This window comes from Rousettus aegyptiacus, unplaced genomic scaffold (genome assembly GCF_014176215.1).
Source record: "Rousettus aegyptiacus isolate mRouAeg1 unplaced genomic scaffold, mRouAeg1.p scaffold_m13_p_7, whole genome shotgun sequence".
NCBI classification, from domain to species: Eukaryota; Metazoa; Chordata; class Mammalia; order Chiroptera; family Pteropodidae; genus Rousettus; species Rousettus aegyptiacus.
In genome coordinates, this window is record NW_023416310.1 from 85,324,700 (window position 1) to 85,334,190 (window position 9,491).

Below are 9,491 nucleotides of genomic sequence, written 5' to 3' on the forward strand. Positions count from 1 at the left end.
TGGCAGGATTTGCAGCTGAAGCTGAGGTTTTTATATCCTTTACTTTCTCCTCTCTATTTTCTAACTAAGTTTTTAGCAGAAAACAGTATTAAAATAATTTAAAATATTTTCTCTGAACTGTTATGTAAAATTTAACACAGTTAAAAGAAATCGAAGAAACAGACAACAATGATTCTTTGTTCTCTTTGCTTACACCTACTATCCCATTTAGCAAGGGAAAATTGCCATTACCTGAATATAGGCCAAGGTTGCTTCTCTGTACTTTGTTTAATTTTAAAAGAAATGCACTTAAGAAAAATTCATTACACTCTATAGAGCTTTACATTTTACAATGTATTTTACATACTTCGTAGAGTAGTTTGTTTTTTTAAGTTCTGCTGTGCGCTTTCAAAAATAGCTCTATGGAGGTATAATTTACACAAAATAAAATCCACTAATTTTAAGTATACATCATATTGGCGAGTGCTTATAATTACGTAACCCCCATCGCATTGAAGATACAGACATTTCCATCACTCCGGCAAGTCCCCACGTACCTCTTCGCAGGCAGCCCTCTCCCCTCACTTCCAGTCTCAGCTGACCAACTATGATCTCCTTTCTGTCACTTTGCTTTTGCTTCTTTTTAGAATTTTATATAAATGGAATAGTATAGTAGGTGATCTTTTGTGTCTAGATGTTTCACCTGGTGTAACGATTCTGAGATTTCATAAATGTTGTTGCCTGTATCAGTAGTTTGTCCTTTTTTATTGCTAACTCGTGTTTGGTTGTAGGAACATTCCAATTTTTGGCTAGTCTGTAATACCATGGACATTTATTTATGTACAAATTTGTGTATGGACATGCTTTTATTTCTCTTGGATAAATACCTAAGAGTAGAATTGCTGGGCCTGATGGCAAGTGTATGTTTAACTTATTGCTAATGGTGGGAAGACTCATTGCAAAAACTCCATGCCAGGGAAGGGCAGCTCTTCTTACCTTACGGGTAATGAAAATGAGGCATGAGGAAAGTTTTCCATAAGACTTGGGACACGCTAGGATTAGGACATAGATCTCTGGTGCTCACTTGCTTTTTGGTTTATGTTTTCTTTTTAAATGTTTGCTTTAACACAAGAATGTAAGCTAACTCTTACACAAAATATAAAAATATGAATTTACAACTGAAAAGGAAACAAAAACCATCTGTTTCCTCTGCTCAGTGTAGACCATTGTTAGCATTTTTAATATCATTTCAGGCTTGTCTATGTATGTGTGTGTTTCTTCTTACTAAATGGGTTGATACTGTACATAATCTTTTGTGTCTTGATTGTCACACTCAATCATGAGGATCATTTTCCTCATTTCTATCCTGAAGATCTTTTCACATCAATAAATATATGCCTATGACATTCTTTTTAATGGTCACTGAATCTTTATATTGATGACTCAGTATGAACATTCACATTAATGGCACATGACACTCAGGTTATTTTCAATTTTGTGTTATTACTGTCAAGTCTTATATTCACTTTTAAGAATTTATTTGGATCGCCATCTATTTCTAAGTCATATTTTTGCGTTTTGAGAAAATAATTTGATTTTAAGATTTGCTGTTCTTCAAATCATAACTTTAGTTTCTTTCCAAGTTACCCTGGAGATGTTGGTGAGGGAACTGGACCTTCAGTACAGATGGAGAAATGGGACTCCATTAAGTGAAGAAGTATGTTTGTTATACAAGATACTCAGGTGATGGGTTTTGTACTTTGTCTCAATTTTTATTTATTTATTTATTTGGATATGGGGGAAAAAAACTTCCTCCTTCACAAAAGAGGAACTTTTGAGTAAAAATTTGGAACAAAAATTTGGAACAAAAGAGGAACTTTGAGCAAAAGGTCTGAAAGAACAGTTTCCTTTAGCAATGCAACTCCAGAAGTTTCACTTCTCTCCCTCCCTCCTCTCTTCCCAAACTAGAAAACTTCACATTCAGGGACCCAATTGTAAAGAGCCTTCATGTTAAAGTGGGGGTAGAGCTAATGGCAGAGAAAGAACCAGTCAAATTGATAGTTATAAAAAAAATCCAGTTCCTCTCTAAAATTGTCCATTCACAAATTGTATTTGTACATTTATGTGGACTAAATTTACTCCTCTTGAGTTCCCATGAAAAATCGCTGTTCTCAAGGTCTCCTTGCTAGAAAAAAATAATAGAATAGGAAAGTCAATAGGGGAGAGTCATTCATACTTAATAATTTTTTCTACACCCACTCTTCATTTTCTAAAAGATATATCTTCAGAGGCTTGAGGAAGATGGAAGTTAAGATATCATTTAGTACAGTTTCCTTATTTTATATATGAGGAAGTAGGTGGAGAAGATAACATTTAGATTTCATCCTGATTTGTTTTCTTTCAATTCTGAAGGTTTAGTTTTTCAATTCTTGGCTTATGTAACTTTTTTTGAGAAGGGTTGTTTCCTAGTAACTCCTTGTTTCTCAATGACTAAACTGGGTTTTCTAATAGAAAAGTATTCAAGAGATGAAGTTTAAACTGCTGAGGACAATTTCAATTTCAGGAATAAACTGTTAACTTCCTTCACTTAATCCACTATATTTTTCTGTATCTTTAACCTTTCTTGTTTCTGTCCTTCCTGTTCTAGAGGAACAGATAGCTTTGTTCCTGCAAAATAGAAAGTAGGTAGAATGTCAATAGCAATCTATCTCAGTAATAATTATCTAGAAAATATTAAATTTCAGGTATAGCTCACATTAGCAATAAAAAGCATAGAGTATGCAGTAATTAACCTAATCAAAGATGTACAAAACCTTTATGAAAAAATTAAAATTGTTAAGGAACACAAGAAAACCTGGCATACCAAGGTCATGGATGGATAATTTGACATTTGTAAAGATATCAATTTTTCTCTAATCAATCACATCATTCAAGCCAATTCCAACAAAATTCTAACAGCATTATTTCCAGTTTTATTGCAATATAATTGACATGTAACATTGTGTTAGTTTTAGGTGTACAGCATGATGATTTGATATGTGTATATGTTGCAAAATCATCACCATAAGTTTCATTAGCATCAATCACCTCACATAGTTACATTTTTTTTTCTTGTTATAAGAACTTTTAAGATCTACTCTCAGCAATTTTCAAATATACGATATAGTGTTGTTTAGTCACCAGGCTGTACATCACGTCCCCAGGACTTATTTATCTTACAATTGGAAGTTTATGCCTTTTGACCACCTTCACACATTTTCCCCATTCCCCATCCTCCTAACAGGATCATTTTTAGTACTCAAAAACTTAGTTTAGTATTTTCATGGAAGTATAAAGTATAAAATAGCTTTTTAAAAACACCAAAGGCAGTGGGAGGGTTTTCAACTCACCCTTATGAATATTTAAGCCTGTTACAAAGCCATCATAGTAAACAGTGTGATACCGGTATAAGAATAGCAACAACAACAAACACACCCCAATGCAACAGAATAAACAGTGCAGAATGTGCACGTTCATGTACATATACCCACCTGTCTAATATTCTACATGGCATATGATAGAGATGGTATTACCAACAGTGAAGAAAGGAAGGATTTTTAATAGAAAGCAGTGAGAAAAACAGCTTATTTAAAAAAAAAAGTTGGATTCCTAACTCATGCCATATATAGTAGTGAATTCCAGAGGGATTAAAGACGAATTGCAAAAGTAAAACTAAAAATTTAATAGAAAAAAATGTGGGCAAATAGAGTAATCTTGGGTAGAAATAAAACTTGTAAACGAGATCCCCCAAGCAGAAAACGTGAGGATTTTAATATATAATTGTTAAGGATTTCAGTTTAATGAAGTATTCAATGGGCAAAGTTGGCAGAGGGATGATAGATAAGAAATTAATGTTCAAAGACGACATTACATGCACACACAAACACGAACCAATAGAAAAACGGGCAAAGACAAGTCATCTCACTGAAGGGAAAACACAAACAGTTAACCAGTATATGAAGAGACGATGTCACTAGTTATCATAGAAATCCAAAGAGAATGAAGTAGCACGTTACATCCATCAGCTCGAAGAAATTTAAAGAGGGATGATATTGCTCGCAAGGATGTAGGGAAACAGGACTCTCGTGCACAGCTGATAGGAGTAAAACTGGTCGGTTTTTCTGGAGAGAGATTTGGCAGTACTTATGGAAATTAAGTGTGTGACTAGTTTAAGATTTAATAATCCCTTTCCTGGATACCTACCCTTTAGAAACTGTCAGGTCCATGTAAGAACATGTTTGAGGTTGTTCACTGAAATATTTGTTTGTGTTAGTGGGGAGTTGGAAGCAAAGTAGATGTTCATCATGAAAAGCGTGGATGAATATAAAAGGGGATGTGCCTACAGTGATATATTACACAGCAATTAGAAGCTATAAGAGAACTGTGTATAAGGTAACACAGTTAGATCTTAACATAGGGTTGAGTAAAAAAAGGAAGCAGATGATCTATAGCAAAATATTTTGTAAATTTAACACATAATACACAAAGCGATACTGTGCACCTTTCAAGGACAATTACATACCCAGTGACATTTACTGAAGACATCAGAGAAAAATTGGAGCGGGCATGAAGACATCAGGGGAGAGAGAAGCTTAACAGACATGTAATGATATTGTGCCGTAAACTATATGATGAACTCAATTCTGCACCCGTGAGTCCACATGCAAAAATTATTCACTCAACAAATTGTTATTGAGCACCTGCTGGGAGTGAAAAAAATACACCATCCAAATATCGCTATTGAAAAAAAAAAAAACACTTTTGACATTCTGTACATTTTTTTTCTATCTGTGAATCCTTAACTAATAAAAATTATGCTTCTCTGCCGAAACACATTTCTCTTTGAAATGATCTTTCCCAGTGCTACATAGTTTGCTTTCTCCCCCATCCTAAAAATAACCCATTCCCTTGACTGTCATCATCTGCCTCTTTCTTGTGTTGAGACAACATTTACAAACAGTTAAGCAGACGTACTTTCACATTCACTTTTCAAACTAAAAATGATTGTCATTTCCTCCATTCTTAAAACTGTTTCCTCAAAGGTCACCAGTGGTTTCTTAATTTTAATCAAGTGGTCTTTTCTCTGTTTAAATAAATAACATGTGATATATATTTCGATGTATAGTATGATGCTAGGATCTGTGCTGGGCGCTGGGGCTACATGAAGATTTTAGTTTAGTCCCTTTGTTGCAGGAGATGGCGCTCTGGTTACAAAGCAGATACGAAAATGGATAATCTTGATGTCATGTTCTGAGCTGTGCCCATGTTGCTACTGAAGCTCAAGTGGGCATTTTGGATTCAGGAAGACTTTTTGGAGAAAACTCAGTCTGTGTTGAAGGATGAACCAGTTTAATAAAGTTAAGGAATTCTAGACAAGTGGTTCTCAAATCCAGCTGCATGTTTGAGCTTAAAATACTACGCCTACCCCCACCCCCAGGCCCCCCACCAAAAAACCCAATAAAATCATAATGTCTAGGGTAGAAACTGGGCGTGGTTCTTAGAAGTTCCTCTTGTGATTTTAAGGTGCAAACAGATTTGAGAACCACAGATACAGACTGATTGAGGGAGAGGAATGAGATGCAGAATGGTAGGCCAGTGGCTAGTGAGTGTCAGAACCTCCAGTCCTCACTTCAGAAAATGTTCTTCACCGCTCTTCATTATTGTTTCCACGTGACTGAGGTGGTATTAGGAGGCATTACATTATGCTGTGGTTAAATAGTTTAGTGGTTTAAAACAATAAAACTTTGTTTTTGTGTTTGCTTGCTTCCACTGAGGATCATTGGGGAAAGGGCTCCTGCTAAATGCCATTCTCAGAGACTCAGGCTTGTGGAAATTTCACTATTTGGAGACAGTTGCTCTGTCAGGGGAAGGGAAAATAATGAATCGTACTCCAATTCTTATAGGTTTCCACCTGCAAATGACCCATGAACTTCTGCCCACATGCGCTGGCCAAATCAGGTCATGCGGCCATGTCCGCCATCATAGGGGCGGTACATGCTACTCCACCATGTGCCTGGAAGACAACTGGAATATTTATAAAAACGACTGTTGCTAAGTTGTATGAAATCAAATTGAACTCAGTTGCCAAAGGCAGCCAGCTATATTTATCGGAGTTTCCACAATATAATGTGACCTGGAAGTAGTGATTTCACTATATTTGGACCAACTAGGATATCCTCAGCATTGCTAAATTTGGGATTTTTTTCATTCTTACATGTAATGTACTTTCAATTTCTTAACCCAAGCCATGGCCTTGCCAAAAGAATAAGAGTTGGGTTTCCAAGATTTCAGCATTTCTCAGATGATTCAAATGGAAACTCTTTTATCTCCAGAACTCAGTGTAACAATGACTTTTTGAACTAACCAGAATGTGATCCGCCCAGGCTTCATTTCTCCTTTTCTATTTGTGGAGGCCCCTACATGAAGATGATTTTAAAAGCCAATTGATTCATGCCAGCTTCCTCCTATCTTTGTTTCCAGTGCTTATAAATCAGAACAATATTTTCCCAATTCTTTATGATTTCAAATAACTTACCTGTTTTGTTTCAAATACCCAAATAAACTTTATGGTGAAGGGGTTATTCAATCTTGTATTCTAGACGAAGAAAATGAGGTTCAGAGAGGTGAGACAAGGTCTCACAGAGGTTTCTGAAATCTTTTCATCTCCTATAACTACTCTAGTCTTCTTTTGACTTTGTATCAGTTTCTCCTTTTAATGAGTCAAAATATTTGTCATTCATTCATTCATTTGTTCATTCATTTATTTATTCAACAAGAATTTGTTACCTATTGGAAGCCTAGCATTGAGCCAGCCACAGGGAGTGTATATGTGGTCCCTTGTCCTGTAGGAGTGCTCTGATAAAGAAGACGCTATCCTCTCTTCAACCCACAGCCTTTCCATTTCCTAGCATAACTCTAATTTTTTTTTTTTTCAGGAAACCAGCCTATTTCATCTCTTGCTCTCAAAAACCTTAGGTTCCTATCCCAGGCTCAAGAGATGGCCCTGATTGGTCTCAACCAAGTCATAGATATCTCGTAAAATAGATTTAAGAATTGGTTGGTGAACTTGTTCTGAATACTAAGTTGTAAAGAGAGGTCTGCTTAGAAAGACTTCTCTTTCCAAATAAGTCAAGCAATAATAATATAAAAGCCCTCATGACTTTCCTGCTCCCTTCCCAAAGGTGAATTTGATGTCCAGAAGCACATCAGCTCTCCTCTGGCCATGTTGTGAAAAAACCAACATGAAAGAACAGCAAGAGAAGAGCCTAGATACTTGGTGATATTTTTGAACCCCTGGGTCACCTACACCCAGACTTATGGTTATGAAAGAAAAACCAACCACTTAAATGTTTAGGATTTTCTAATATGCATAGTTGAATGGATTCCTAAGTAATTCAACTGACTATTTTGGTGACTGACTCAAACAAATTCTTATTTGTACTAGAGTTCTTAATCATTGCTTGTCCTCCCCACCACCCCCACCCCTGGCCACTTCTCAGGAACTGTACTCTATTCATAGCTCCCAGTTCCCAAATTGCAAATGGAATGGATCCTTCTCCCCGTTAATATGGCTGATCCTTGGGTAGCCAACCCATGAACTACAAGCTGAGGTCCACCATGGTAAATGAGGACTGGAGGGGCTGGAATTCCGTTTCAGGAATTTAAAATTGAAAGAATGAGTCAGCGAGCTCAGAGAGCTGAGTTGAGGGTCACAGATGATTTGGAGCTGGGGTGTACCACATGGGCCAAAAGTAAACTGAAATCATGAGAAAACTGGCAGGAGAGAGGTTCAGAGAGAGGCAGAAAGAGATGCCTGAGAGAAGAGCAGAGCAAGTGATGCCTTGGAGGTTCTTGAGAGGGTACTGGTTCCAGGGAATAGGTTAAAATGAATGGTTATACCTAAGGCATATGCCTGCCCTACTCATATGCCAGACTGGATCCTCACAGATTGAGCAAGGACTGGTTCCACAAAGGATAGGATGTTGAGCAGACAATGAGACATGTCCACTAAAACAGGTCATTCTGTTTTTTATACTCTTCTAATACTACCTATGTAACTACTTGAATAATAACTAACATTTGTTGGGTATTCACTATTTGCCTGGTACTCTGCTAAATGCTTTCCATGGTCCATCTCATTTCGTGCTCACAGCAATTCAAGATGTGGAAAACATTATCTCTATTTTATAGAGGGGTAGTTGAGCACAGAGAGGTTAAGTAAATTGCTCATCACCACATAAATGGACTGTGGTCAAGACAAAACCCAGGCAGTCTCATTTCCCATCTCATAGGAAATCACAGAAAATAAGGAAGTTAATGCAGAGGTTATAGAACGAGAGGAAGGTTGCCGAATAGTCCCCCATCATTGACGAAAAGCTGGAGAAGCTACCCTTCTATGTCAATTAAAAAAAAAAAAAACCTCAAAAAATAGCCCCCTTACCCAGTTGAAGTCATTTCCTGATCTCAAGAGAATACACAGTCATGGACAGCCCAAGGTAGAGGAGATTTAGAGATTTTTAGATTCAGTTAGTTTTGAGCACCATTTTAATGAAAATGCTCCTAATGGTGAAATTCTTTCTTTCATAAATTTTACTCTCAGGTTCAATAATCATTCACAAAAGATGGGTTCCTCTTTGCCCTCAGACAGCAGCCATGAGCCTTCATGTGGACAGTGCCCTTCATTACTGACCCCAGACTGTGTTCAAGCCCCCTCACTTGGTACTTCCACTTTTTCCTTCCTGATTTGAGGTCACAGTGAAATTCAGACACACACACACACACACACACACACACACACACACACACACACCAATCATAATCCTTGGTTCACTACTTGGTCTCATTATTGGTCTACACATAGTCCTGTTTTATTCTATTCATTTCTTCATTTACTTTTTTTGGGGAGTGATTGCATTTAAATTCTACATTTACCTTTAAATACTATAATAAACACCTGTAAACCTGAAATTCTTCTGTTAGTCTAAAATTCCTTGTTATTATAACCACTAAACTTTTAGATGCTTTTCACTTTGCCTGAAATTCCTTCCACCCCAACCCTCTTCAATGTCCTTTAGGTCTATGTTTTAAAACTGTCCTGACTATCTTCTTCCATCTTCAAGACTGGGCCAGAAATCTGCTCCTAGCTCTCCTGTACTGCTCTGACCTTTCCACGTCATGTCTTATCACACATACTGTCTGTTAACTTGCTTTTCTCCCACTAGGAGGCACTAGCCTGTGAACTTATTAAGAATAAGAATGGCTGGTCTAATATGCAGTCTCAGTGTTTATCACAGTGCCTGGTGCACAGCATGAACTCCATAAATCGTTCAGGGGTAGGCAAACTTTTTCTGTTCAGACCATACAGTATCTTTGCATGTATATAACTCTGTCATTATAGTGTGAAAGCAGCTATAGACAATATGTAAGTACCTGGCCATGACTACATTGCAATAAAACTTTATTTGCAAAGATGG